Source organism: Pseudophryne corroboree, chromosome 1 (assembly GCF_028390025.1).
Source record: "Pseudophryne corroboree isolate aPseCor3 chromosome 1, aPseCor3.hap2, whole genome shotgun sequence".
Taxonomy (NCBI): domain Eukaryota; kingdom Metazoa; phylum Chordata; class Amphibia; order Anura; family Myobatrachidae; genus Pseudophryne; species Pseudophryne corroboree.
In genome coordinates, this window is record NC_086444.1 from 163,091,689 (window position 1) to 163,106,232 (window position 14,544).

General features: G+C 41.5%; 1 long non-coding RNA gene across 3 annotated transcripts in view; it reads left to right on the forward strand.

Moving 5' to 3' along the window:
• Positions 1 to 6,790: 6,790 nt before the first annotated feature.
• The window catches only part of LOC135058801 (uncharacterized), a 254,879-nt gene continuing 247,125 nt past the window's right edge, over positions 6,791 to 14,544 (forward strand). The window contains exons 1-4 of one of the 3 annotated variants that reach the window (XR_010245241.1): positions 6,791 to 6,839; positions 7,165 to 7,281; positions 8,665 to 8,759; positions 10,331 to 10,813. This is a non-coding gene — a long non-coding RNA (uncharacterized LOC135058801). Of the gene's footprint in view, positions 7,282 to 8,664; positions 8,760 to 10,330; positions 10,814 to 14,544 lie in introns of those variants that run through there. The other 2 variants (XR_010245229.1, XR_010245235.1) reach the window with 2 other exon arrangements.

A 14,544-nucleotide genomic window follows, 5' to 3' on the forward strand; every position in this document is an offset into this window, starting at 1 on the left:
AGTTGGGTACGCATTCTTTCATAAAATGCTGGGTAGATGTCCCATGTGATATTATAACTCGATATATACTCTGGGAAATACGATTACAAGTCTGGGACCTTTTGGTAAAGGGTATACGAGGCCTAGAATAAAGAAACTGCTACATGTACAATATATAATACTCGATTGTGAGTTGGGGTACGGACTACAAGTTCTTAAAGAAATTTCCCTGTTTTGTGGGTCCAGTGGGTTATATGTATTAGAACAGACTTGAAGCATTTCTACACATTTTTTGTTCTTTCTGTGTTTTATACATTGGGATTGGAGCGGAATCATTTTCCACCACAATACTGAAGACAGAGGAACAAGGAACATCATTGTGGACATATAAGGAATGTATTATCCATTTATCTATTATTAAGCGCTTATACGAGTATTTTCTCCCGCTTATATTGTTGCATTTGTTCTGGTTGGGTGCGGTGACACCCTTGAGGGGGATTATATACGTTAAAGCTGCTTTTTCTCTTGCGCACATCTCTAAGATAACTTCCCTTTGTTTTTTAGAGTGACAACAGTGACGACAGGGAGAGAGTGATGACAGGAAGAGAGAGTGACGACAGGGAGAGAGAGTGATGACAGGAAGAGAGAGTGACGACAGGGAGAGAGAGTGACGAAAGGCAGAGAGAGTGATGACAGGGTGAGAGAGTGACGACAGGAAGAGAGAGTGACGACAGGGAGAGAGAGTGACGAAAGGCAGAGAGAGTGATGACAGGGTGAGAGAGTGACGACAGGAAGAGAGAGTGATGACAGGGAGAGAGAGTGACGACAGTGACGACAGGGAGAGAGAGTGATGACAGTGACGACAGGGAGAGAGAGTGGCGACGGGGAGAAAGAGTGATGACAGGGAGAGAGAGTGACGACAGGGACAGAGAGTGACGACAGGGAGGGAGAGTGATGACAGTGACGACAGGGAGAGAGAGTGACGACAGGGAGAGAGAGTGATGACAGGGAGAGAGAGTGACGACAGTGACGACAGGGAGAGAGAGTGACGACAGTGACAACAGGGAGAGAGAGTGGCGACAGGGAGAAAGAGTGATGACAGGGAGAGAGAGTGACGACAGGGACAGAGAGTGACGACAGGGAGGGAGAGTGACGACAGTGACGACAGGGAGAGAGAGTGACGACAGGGAGAGAGAGTGATGACAGGGAGAGAGAGTGATGACAGTGATGACAGGGAGAGAGAGTGACGACAGGGAGAGAGGTGACAGCAGGGGAACATTACCTAATTTGTTGCTGGTGGCTGGCAGCGGTGAGCGATGGGCTGCTGGCGGCGGCGGGCAGCTGGTGGCTGGCGGCGAGCAACGTGCGGTGAGCGGCTGGTGGCGGCTGGAGGTGAGCAGCGTGCCATGGGCGCCGGACACTGCACAGAGACAGGGAGCACAATGTGCAGCAGGATGGCCACTTCCCTCGCCTCCTGCTGCACTTTCAGTGCATTTCCGCCCCACTTCGACCACTATATATATATATATATATATATATATATATATATATATACATACATTTATATATACACATACATACATGTGTGTGTATATATATCTATATATATATATCTATATATACATATACACACACGCATACACATACATACATATATACCACATTCAAACATACATACACAAACACACACATATACACAAGTACACATCCATACATACATACTGTACATACACCAGTGCACAAACACACAGGCATACTGTACATACAAACATACAAATACTGTACACATAAACACTGGCTGCAAACTTACATGATACATCAGGGCCTGGGAGAGCAGAAGGACGGCAGAGTGAGGACGGAGCGAAGGGAGCTGCTGTTGCTGAGCATGCGCAGCCAGCAGCTCCCCTGGCACATTTTGTAAGCAGAGAGCTCCACAGCTCTCTCTTGCTGCTGCAGCTCCGCGGTCGCGATCGCGGCAGCAGCTTTTGCTGAGACGGAGACAAAGCTGTCTCCGTCTCAAAATAGAAATCTCGGCTCATCAGGGGGGGTTTCCAGGTACTCGGAACCCCCCCCCCCCCCTGCGTGCGCCACTGTGAACAGATCTTTTGTAATGTCAGTACTCTTGCTGAGTGTTCCTTATATCTTATCTAAAAATAAAATCAGATTATTACATTATATACATTAGATATATTATATACTTGAAAAAACAAACAAGAAAGCTGTTTGTTTGTTTATATTTTTATTTGTTGAGGAATTGTAATGTACAAATGTAGTAGCTCGGTGCAATCAGAAATGTTAAAATGAATGTTTACGGATCATCTCTCTTGATTAAATACACGCATAACTTTATTACTTCACCGTCTTTCTGTCTCCTGGGTTGTTTGTTGCAGATCACATAATGGCTCACACAGAGATGCTCTAAATCCATTTTTTAAACCTTTTCATCAAGCTGGTTGAATGTGCTAAATAAAGCCAAAATCTATGACCCAAGTCTGAATACTGTATGCTCGAGCTGGTTAAATCATGTTCATGCTTAAATAACTGCAATATGTGGTACTGTAACGATTTTCCATTGAAAGGGTGAATTTCAACGTGAAGCTCAAACACTGTAATGTTCAATGTTTAAAGAAAAAAAAAATGAAATACACTATATGCTGGTAATGTTGGTATTATAGATGAAGCAGGCACAAACAATATTTATAGTTCACAGTAATTAATGTCTTAAAATATAGGTTAATGTTTTTGAAATTGGTACAACCAAAAATTACACCTTGTTAAACTATATTGGTTCAGACTTGGGCCCAGATTTATCAAGCCTTGTAGAGTGATAAATAGCACGGTGATAAAGCACCAGCCAGTCACCTTCTAACTGTCGTGTTACAAGCTGTGTTTGAAAAATGACAGGAGCTGGTTGGCTGGTAATTTATCACTGTGCAATTTACAGTATCACTCTCCAAGGCTTGATAAATCTGGGCCCTTATTCAGAGATGAACGCAGATCTCTGCATACGCAGCCAGAGCTGCGTTCATCTCCCAGGGCAAGGCCGTCCAGCATGTGTGAGGCCGCCTCCCGATTTATTTATTTATTACCAGTTATTTATATAGTGCACACATATTCCGCAGCACTTTACAGAGAATATTGTCCATTCACATCAGTCCCTGCCCCAGTGGAGCTTATAATCTATATTCCTTACCACATGTAAACACAGACACATTTATGCTAGGGTTAATTTTTTTACGTTAGGAGCCAATTAACCTACAGTACATTACCTGTATATTTTTGGATTGTGGGAGGAAGCCAGAGCAAGTACGGGGAGAATATATAAACTCCACACTGTTAGGGCCATGGTGGGAATCGAACCCATGACCTCAGTGCTGTGAGGCAGTAATGCTAACCATTACACCATCCATACTGCCCCTGTCCTGATGCATTGGAACTAAGGTTAACCCCAGGTCGGCCACCATTTTTTTTATTGGACCCATTTCTTTTATCAGGGGCGGGCAGGGGCAGTTTCCGGGGTGGCTGTGTGACGTAGCCACCCCCGAAAATAGTCCCGGTCCGCCCCTGTTTGGCTTGCCCTGCCCCCCTCATTGCCACATCGCTGCCCCATGAACACTCACCGCTGTCAATTACATTGCGGTCGCATTCATCAGGGATGCAGCTGCAATGTGTAAATCCATGCAGCTGCAATGCGACCGCTGCGCATGCGCAGTTTGCCTTCACAGCAAACTGCGCTGTGGGCTGCATTAGCGGCAGGGTCTGAATGACCCTCTTAGGGCGGTATCCTATTAGCAGCTGTACTTTCCAACTGCTAATAGGATCGCCGGGGGCTATTCCATTAACCCCAATGACGGTATAGTTTTCTCCCAATGCTGGCACTTATCCGGGATTATGAAGCATAATCCACGATAACGGGCCACTGGAGCCGCAAAAACACATGGGATTCGGGGTTCAATTTCGGGCGATAAAAATAACCTCTAATTGGCTACCGCGATAATGACCATCAGATATCCGCCCGTTTTTACAGGCCGAACGTGCTTTGTGGCAAATAGGATACCGCCCTAATTTTTAAACTGGTTTACATGTTTCAATCATATCTCTAAAGGTCACATGAGCTGAAACTCTCCCTTGTTAGTTTGTTTCTCACTTCTATATTGCCACTTGCTCTGGGGTTTACTCCATCTGGGGAGTATCAGGGCAATTCCCTGTTCTCCCGGCGATTGGGTTAGAGGAAGGGGGAAATCCAACATGTTGGAAATCTTCGATTCAACGATTCTAACCAAAAAATTATCAGGATCAGTGAGCTGAGTATTTCTATTATGCTGTTTTTTGACGATTTCCAGACGGATCACTGCTCATTGATATCTGTTGATCGGCGCCAGCAGAACAGGGAATTGGATGTATCCCGCATTACTGTACTCAGCACTGGAACTTATTCTTTGATAACTATATATAGCTAGCCCCATTTATGGCCTAAATTAATCATGAGAGGGAGGTGACATCAGGACATATTTTTAATACTTTATAGAAAATAAAAATAAAAACCTTTTTATGACATTGAGCAATGTTCACATAGTGATTAGACTTTACAAGTGCACCTGGGAGCTGCAAGGTATATACAATTGTAAGGAAAAGAGGAGGTATATACAATTGTAAGTGTAAGTTTACACTGGAATAGAGGAGATTAAGAGGGGACATGATCAACATTTACAAATATATAAGGGGACAATATACAGATCTTGCGCAGGACCTGTTTTTGGTTAGATCAACACAGAGAACTCGTGGACTCAGGTTAGAGGAGAGGAGATTCCGCACAATACGGCGTAAAGGCTTTTTTACGGTAAGGACGATACGTGTTTGGAATTCCCTGCCTGAGGGAGTTGTAATGGCCGACTCAGTCAACACCTTTAAGAATGGGTTAGATAAATTCCTAATGGATAATGATATCCAGGGTTACGGGGCATGGTCACGCACTATGGTTATTATAAAAAAGAGGGGTAAAATGTAACGGCATTCATCAACTTCAGTCAAAATTTTATACAAAATAATCGTGCATAGGAGACCACAAATACTGTAGGTTGAACTCAATGGACAATTGTCTTTTTTCAACCTTAGATACTATGTTACTATGTTAATATGTTACTATGTATCCTTACTGTATATCCACTCAAGCAATTCCCAGCTAGTGCTAAGTTATGAGTTTTAGGGGGATATTTATCAAATCTTGAAAAGAGATAAATTGGATATAGATAGAGCACCAACCAATCCACTTCTGTTATTTTCAGGCTGTGATATGGAGAGTCCAAAAACTGATTGACTGGTACATTACCTCTCTCCGCTTTATACCTCTCCAAGCTTTGATATATCTCCCGCTTTGTGTTGCTAATCTGAATATGCTGGTTGTTGCCTTTTACGATTCGCCTAATTAATTGCACTTTTATTAATTGCACACAGAGTGCCTGATTCTGAATCAAACGCAAAATCACTGCAAGTGCGGACATCCATGGTAGCCAGATTTATTACCTTATGCTAATGTGAGTTTCCATCCACCTATCCATCTCGCTTTATGCACCTGGTGGCACTGACCACTGTTTTTCTGTCCACAGCTATCACCAATAACTGCCTATCCCATGCTGGGTGCAAGAGACCAATCTCAGTCCACATACCTCAAAACGTGTGACTGTGCACCCATGGAACTCCCTTGAGATGGATCTTTCCTGTGCGTATGCAAGCTAGCCACACAGTTGCCACATGGAAACACCCATTTCCCAGGCAGTGATCCAGCCTGTACAGAGATAACCGCCAACTCTCCTATCCTCCATCGCCGGGCATTTGCATGGTGCAGCGCATGTGCTGTCTGCTGATTATCGCAAAAAATGACAGTTTTTGACCTAGCCTCCGCCCATAAGCAATTTCCAAGACAGGATAAGACACAGCACATAGGGCCGTATTCACGGCCCGATTTGGGGAGAGATGTGTGCTGAGCAAACCGCTCAGCACACAACTCTCCCCCCGCTCAGCACGATGTGTGCTGAGCGTGCGGGGGGAGACGGCAGGGGGGGGGGGGGCGCTCATTTCACCCAGCGGGTGAAATGAGCGACCTGCTAGATTGAGCCTGCATGCAGGCCAATCTAGCACCAGTGATAGCGATGTGCGGGCTTGCGTATCGCTATCACTGTGGGGGTACACATGGAGAGATCACTGCTTAAAATCTAAGTCAGATTGCTTAGATTTTAAGCAGCGATCGCTCCGTGAGTACCCCCCTTATGACGCTGAGATCTGCAGTCAGTGAGGGTGGGAACCAAACTTTTACAGTTAAAGATATTAAAATTACTTTTCACTTACTGTCTCCCAGAGGACAGGACAGTTTCGGGCTAATAGTAGAGTGAAACATGAGTAGTTCAACATATTGCATTTGTTATGATGCCTTTTGCTGTATTGAGTCCACCACTTGGTTTATGCCGCTATGACATACGGTAGACTGGAAACTACTGTATCAACTCCCAAGTCTTTAAGAATGCACAGCAAATGTGCTAAATTCAGTAACTGCAAACAATCATACATAATAAGGGACACTTTATAAGGACAGGAAATGCAAACGTAGTAAGATTATGCCGATTGCTTGATGTCCCTAATTACACAAAGACCACACAATACTATACATACGGAGATGAGGTATATATACTGTAGATCAGTGATTCTCAAACTCGGTCCTCAGGACCCCAGACAGTGCATGTTTTGCAGGTAACCCAGCAGGTGCACAGGTGTATTAAGTACTCACTGATACATTTTAAAAGGTCCACAGGTGGAGCTAATTATTTCACTTGTGATTCTGTGAGGAGACCTGCACAACATGCACTGTGAGAACCTGTGCTGTAGATGAATGACAGTAAATACAGAAACAGCAGTGCCTAAGGGGAAAACCCTCTGTCCAGCTACTAAGCCAATAGAATATTTACTTTCTTACAACACTTTTGTCTTGAGAAAATACCTGATGGTAAACAAGGGTTGTGTTATAAAGACATCAAATTGTTCAGAATGAAAGTATTACATTGTTATTACACTATAGATGGGTGTGTAAATGAGTTAATCCTGCAAGCTTGAGCCAAAGAGTGCAACACCCTTGTGTGACTGACAATAAAATATATCAATCCATTCATCTATACGTAAACTTAATCTATGCAGGACGGACAAAGGATTACAATATCCCAGCATCGACAATCTGTCTTGAAGTCACTGTCAAAGGATTCTAGTTGGATGTGATTCAAACATTGATTTGCTGGTTCTGAATTTCTGCTTATGGTAATTTTATTTTATTCTTCTTGCATCCACCAAGAAAGATTTGTGCTTAGCCCTGTGATGTGAAATGCACTTTAGGTGGAGTTTGTGAAACAATGATCAAGTAACTGTTCAGATGGTTTTACTGTGGTCGAGTTACAGACTAATCAAGTATGGATTCATGGGCATGACCTCTTGAGAAAGGTCAGTCTGACATGACCTTGGTATTGATTTCCTTATGCCACTAAAAAATTAAATTGTATAGTTTAGTTCCTGTCCCAGTATTCTTTGATTTTTTTTTAAATAGATATGGAAAACTTTATGTAAAATAACAACTGGTGACTTTACCTATTTATCTTGTTTGTTTTTTCAAGTATACATTATATCTAATGCATATAGAGGGTTATTCAGAGTTGTCGCAAAGTTCGCCCACGTGATGCGATCGCAATTCAATTGCGATCACATAGAGTAGAGGTAGACCCCCTGCCTACTCAGCATGGCTGCGCATGCAGGCGGTACGGCTCCAAGTTTCCACTCACAGAAAACTCAGGTCCCGGCATCAGGCCGCCCTGAAAACGGCCATGACATGCCTGCATTTCTTGCTCCCCCCCCCCCCCAATGCTGCGTCGCTGCCCCCAGATGCCCATCGCCTGTCAATCATGACACAAACGCATTCTTCAGGGATGCAATTGCATCATAATAGCACGTGCACTGCGGCAGCTGCACATGCACAGACGGGCAAGGCATGGCCTTCAGTGCGATCATCAGTTCTGAATAAGGCCCATAAAGTAATAATCAGATTTTATTTTTAGATAAGATACAAGGAACACTCAGCAAGAGTACCAATTCATACACCGACATTACAAAGATCTGTTCATATAAAAAGGTCCTATTTCTCCCTCCTCAAGCAACACGGAAGTAAAAACTAAACTGCTCTCCATTATATATATATAGCATCACTCGTAATTATGTTCAGAGTTATGTTGCAGAGCTTTGTACATTTTCCCAAAATTTGCCTAATGTTTTTAATATTTTCCCTACTGTCATTAAATATCTAGATAAGAAGCCACAAAGTAGTTAATTGCAGTTTAATGGATTTGGCGTGCCGCCATTTGCAGGCACAGAGATACAATCTGGGGATGATTGCATAATAAATGGTTCAGTCTTTTTTTCCTAACCTAAAAAATTGATAGCTTTGCTGTGTTGTTGTTGTTTTTTTTTTTAGTCAGGTTGTTTATATTAAATTAAAACCTCCAATTAACTTGTAAGCATGATATACAGTAATTCATAAGAATTTTTAATGTTTGAAAGTATACTGAAACAGAATGCATTATCTCATTAATTACTAATCTCTTACAACATCTAGCTCTCCGGTCATTAATCCAGCCAAGTTTTTCTTTTACTTAGAATTCAAATCAGGGACAGTTCAAGAGAAGAAGAAGCCGGCTTCGTGCAAGCCCCCTCCTCACCAGTAGAAGCCAGAGTCTACTGTGCATGCGCAGGTATCTGGGCATATGGCTCCTTGTTCCCGGGTACATCTCTAATGCGCAAATTACAGGGAAAATGGTCACGGCGGCCATTTTCTCTGTTATTTCTGCAGCCAGACTGATGGAGCAGGAAATATAATGACATGGGTTCAGGGTGTGCGGTGTGTGGGGCCCCTTAGACCCAGGATCCTGTGTGCTTCGGCTATCCGGCACACATTTTAGATACGTAAACATTCAAATACTGTAAAAATAATCTTAAGATTTTAAGGCAGCAGTTGTTTTCTATTGGTATTTTCTGTGTTTCTGTCATAAGAAAACCAAGTGTCTACACTTTTCTTTAAAGTTATTGGATAAATAATTATTTACATTTATTTTTCTGTGCCCTCTTTTTTGCATTATTATTTTTTTTAAATAGCAGGAGAGTTGGTTTTGCTAGTGACATTTTTGCCTCTTTTTTCACTTTCAATGGAACTTCCACAAAAACAGTTTTTACATTATAATTATCTAGTAATGAAAAACTCACTAATTAATTGTGGGAGGTACATTAGGAAAGGCTACATTTTATCTGTTGGGAGGCTGGTAAAATGATGGCACAAATGACATAAAGAAATATCCTTATACATAGTGAACAGTGATGTCACTTATGGCACTAAAAGAGAAAATCAAATGCTGGGGGCTGCCCAGCACAGCGCAAGGCCACCCAGGATGCAAGTGGCTGGCAGCGATGCAGTTGCAATTTAATTGCGATCGCATCGCTGAATTGTGGATGCTCCCTGCGCGCCGCCACCATATTTTTTTAATCAAAATGGCTGTGTGTGACACTCTGGCCACACCTGCATTTTTGATGAACACTCCAGCCACGCCTGCCTTTTTGATGAAACACACCCCAAACGCCGCAACGCCGCCCATCCAACGCCCATTCATTTATATTGCAGTCACATTCTTCCGGGATGCGACCGCAATATGACAGTCCACGCACATACATTGCCACCGGTGTGCATGCGCACTGCAGCGCAGGTCGGGAGAATCTCCGACCCATGCTGAATAAGGTCCTTATTTTGAAAGTGTGTTGCGCTGGACTGCATAATTGTAATGGGTGGCAAATAGCTTCTTGGTATAATGATATGTTCGGGAGCACTTCAGCGACTTTTGAAATCTTTATATTTTATCTTATTCCCATTATCTGTTCTGTTTAATATATTCTATAGATTTGCTAATGCATACTTTCCTACTCTCCCAGAACATCCACAAGTCTCCTGAATCTCAAAAAAGTGGTCAAGCCTGAAAAGCATAATAGTCAATCCCTCCTGCTTTACAATGCCATTAATAGCGGCATTGTATATTTGGGGTGGGATCACAATGACACAATCGCAGTCACCCACCCTTTACTGTCCACTGAGCTGTGACACACCCACTCACCCCAACGCCTACCTGGTTTTTCCCCTTGTGGAGGGTGCAGCCGGTACATCAGCAGATCTGGGTTAATGTAGATTCCTCTGTTCGGCGGGTGTTTTCAAACTTTAGATTTGCAAACCAAATTTTCAAACAATTTGTGCCACGTTTAAGCTCTAGATATGTTGTTCCAGATGCAGAGGTGAATGGATATCTGCTGCAATTGCTGCCACATTGCATACGGATTATGCGGACATAAATGTGTATTTTCTCCGGTATACAGAGTTCTATGCCCCTTTGCTGCTGGACCGCCCCCAATCGGTATGCATAGATTGATAGCCATTATCATTATCAGCATATATTTGCACTAGCCTATTATTGGAGCGAAAGGTGAACTTGAAAAAACATAAGTGTTTATGTTTCTGACCAAGTATGTGAAACTCACGTTACAGCCCTCTTACACTTCTTCAGTCATGGGTGGAGATGTCACTGACAGGCATATGATCAGAATTGCCTGTGGTTGTGTATTCTAGGTTCCGTAGTGTGTGCAATGCGAATAGATGCAAGATAAATTCCACCCAGCTCTGCATTGGCTCCATCAAATTTTTGATTAATTTAACTACAAAATAAAATAAATTGTTGTAATTAGAATATTTTTTTTTCTTGCTAACAGTAAATTAGGACGTGAAATCAGCTCAGATTGTAATAAAAGTTTTATCTCGATAATGACAGTGATGTCTTATCTTTATAGTGACAGTGATATCCGTTCCTCTCCTCGTATTGCCCCTGGCTCATTGTGGCAGACCATATCTAACAAAAACACAAACTTGCCTAACAAACAGAATGTATTGTTAGCTAGTGAAACTTACTAATATTCTTTATTATGTAACAATATGCCAATCAAAATCCAAACAAAGCTACTTCTGTGCGGATCGTGAATAATTAAACTGTTGTTTACTTCAATCCACAGAGGTATTTGTAAAGCAGCTAAAAGAATTTTGCATTTTTTCAGAATTTATATATTCCCTCCAGCTTCACTTTGAATTGTAAGACCTAAATCCTGATATATCATGGTTAGATGTGAATACTATTATAATAATTATTTATGGCATACCTAAACATATTTTCTTTTCCGTCACCAATTTGTTTGTTAATCTCAACTGTAATCCTTAAATGAGCGCTTTTGAGAACATAGGAATGCAAGCAATGCAAGACTCTGTCACTCTCAACAGTACATAATAATTTAGCAAGAGCTTTAATTAGCGAACCAATAGATGTTTTCTTTGAAGAGATCTAATGGTTATTATGGAAATCTGGTCAAATGTGCAATAGTCATGAACTGGAATGCTATGATATGTAATGGTATTACGACATCTGACAGAAGCAAACTGCAACTAATTCCTCATCACTTAAATTGAATTATACCCTCTGGACCTGTTTTGATAGATAAGAGGTAACCTGCATGCTTGAGGACAATAGACAATGATATTAAAACAGCTACCAGCTGACATCATATCTATAAGCATTTGTTTGAATTCTTCTGAGGGATAATGTGAAGTGATATTATTTTCTGCAATCTGTAGTAATCTTTGACCCACTCCAATTATGATAATAGTTTCATTTTTGTGTGTTCTTACAATGCTCTACCAAGAGTTGCAAAGATCATGGTTTAGTTTAAATTCAAAGGGAAGTACAACTACAAAGAAGTTTAATGGCAAGATAATTATAAGGAGCAAGAATACAAAAATCAAGAGATATAACCAAGATACAAATGATGAGGAACAAAGTTCTCAGGAACTGGTTAGATGATGAAAGTGTCAGGAACAAGACAGAAAGGACAAGTAAAGGGCAGTACACACGAGGAGAGATGTGTGCTGAGCGATCTAGCACAGACCACTCAGCACACATCTCTCCCCTGCTCAGCACACAGCGCAATGTGTGCTGAGCGAAGGGAGACGGACTCTCATTTCACCCAGCGGTGAAATGAGCAATGACACTAGAGTGTGCCTGCAGGCAATGTTGTACTGGCGATAGCGACGTGCGGGTCCGCGCATCGCTATGGCTGTGGGGCATATACACGGAGAAATCTGTGTGTAACTTCTAAGCAATCTAGTCAGATTGCTTAGAATTTAAGCACAGATCTCTCCGTATGTACCCCCCATAACTTTCAATCCAGATCAGCAGGAAAAGGCTAGAGGGGAAAATAGTGTATGCATCCTGTCAACAAATAATCCCGTAGGTACTCTACTGTCACCAAATTAGCTCTCCTTTCACCATATAAGCCTTTAGGTAGTCTTCCTACACCAGATATGCCATTAGGTACTCTTCTATCACCAGATAAGTGCTTAGATACTCTCCTGTTACCAGATATGCTTTTATGTATTCTCCTGTTACCAGATATGTCTTTATGTACTCTCCTGTTACCATATAAGCCTTTAGGTAGTCTTCCTTCACTAGATATGCCCTTAGGTACTCATCTATCACCAGATAAGTGCTTATATACTCTACTGTTACCAGATATGTCTTTATGTACTCTCCTGTTACCAGATATGTCTTTATGTACTCTCCTGTTACCATATAAGCCTTTAGGTAGTCTTCCTTCACTAGATATGCCCTTAGGTACTCCTCTATCACCAGATAAGTGCTTATATACTCTACTGTTACCAGATATGTCTTTATGTATTCATCCTGTTACCAGATATGCCTTTATGTACTCTCCTGTCACTAGATATGTCTTTAGATATTCTACTGTCATCAAATAAATGCTGAGGAACTCTCCTGTAATCAGATATTCCTTTAGGAACTCTCCTGTCACCATACTTAGATGCCTTAAGGTACTCTCCTGTCATCAAATACATGCTTAGGTACTCTGTTGTCACCAGTGTGTCTTTAGGAACTCTCCTGTCATCAGATCAATTCTTCAGTGCTCTCCTATCACCCGATATGTCCTTAGGTACTCTCCTGTCACCAGATATCCCCTTAGGTATTCTCCTCTAACCAGAAATGTGTTTAGGAACTTTCCTACCACCAGGTAAGTGCTTAGGTACTCTCATGTCACCAGGTAAGTGCTTAGGTACTCTCTTATCACCAGGTAAGAACTTAGGTACTCTTGGGTCACCAGGTAAGCGCTTAACTACTCTTCCATTACCAGATAAGCCCTTAAGTAATCTACTGCCTACACATCTTTGCTGTACATTTCACTGCGTTAAATAATAATCTGTATTACATTAAGAGTCTGAAGTATGTGTTTAAAATAACATTTTACGTTTTACTAAATAGTGGAGCCATATACTGAAACTCACACTGGGCCCTTTATGGCCAATGTATCATTGGATGAAGTATAACTTGTAACTGTAGAACAAAAATTTAATATTATGCTTTAAATAATATACACAACTTACCTACCTTCTGGGGGTTCAAGTTTTTTCTCCTGATACTAAGGTAAGCCAAAATATAGATACACATCTCTCCCTCTCTTTTCCTCCCCCCCCCCCCCCCCGTTTATCCCTCTCCCCTCTCCCACTCACCTCCCTCTCTCTTTCCCTCTTCCCCCTTCCTCCTCAACCGCTATCTTTATCATAGTCACTCTCTGCTATTTTTCTGTTTGGGATGAATATACAGTAGAATGGTACACACACCAATTGTAGCACTTTAGTCAATATGACTTGCAGTGGATCATCACAGAATAGCTGAACACTGCATTTCACGTTTGTGTTTTATATAAATGGTTTGAAATTGTCCTTTAAACAAACATATTTTAAATGTGTTTGCAGGATGAAGACTGGAAAGCATATAGTCAGCAGGATCATTTTGGTCCAGATCTTCTGATTTCATAAAATGAAACATTTGCTCTCTACTTTCTCCATAAGTTGTGCTTTTATTACAGATAGCGCTTGGCAGCAGCAGGTAATGAAATTGTACTCCATTCACATGGAACCTAATTTGATGATCCACCTAGAGATCTCTGCCCTCATTGATCTGGCCAGATGGCCCAGAATACCCAATTTATTTTTGAATGGACACCTGGGACACTTCTGCAGACATTATTGGCCTCCATTCAAACATAAATTAAAGGTCATGATTTTAAAGACGTTTGCCTGAGGCCAGTCACTTTGGCAAAGAGGTTTTTCTTATATAAATGTTAAATAGACTTTGTTTGTAATAACTCACTATTTAACGTTAGCAGAATCAGAGGTTTAGTGTAAGAGATCACAGTACAATATCTGAGGTATACTAAAGATTAGGTCTATCCTACTGGAAGAATTGAATAGTATTATGGCTTTTCACCTACAGTATATTAACCCTACAGCAATTTTTTTTAAATACATTATTTTACTTTTTTGACTTCCTTCTTGGTATAAATTCACAGAAGGAAATCAAAAAGGGTGTTATATTTAGTAAATGTTAC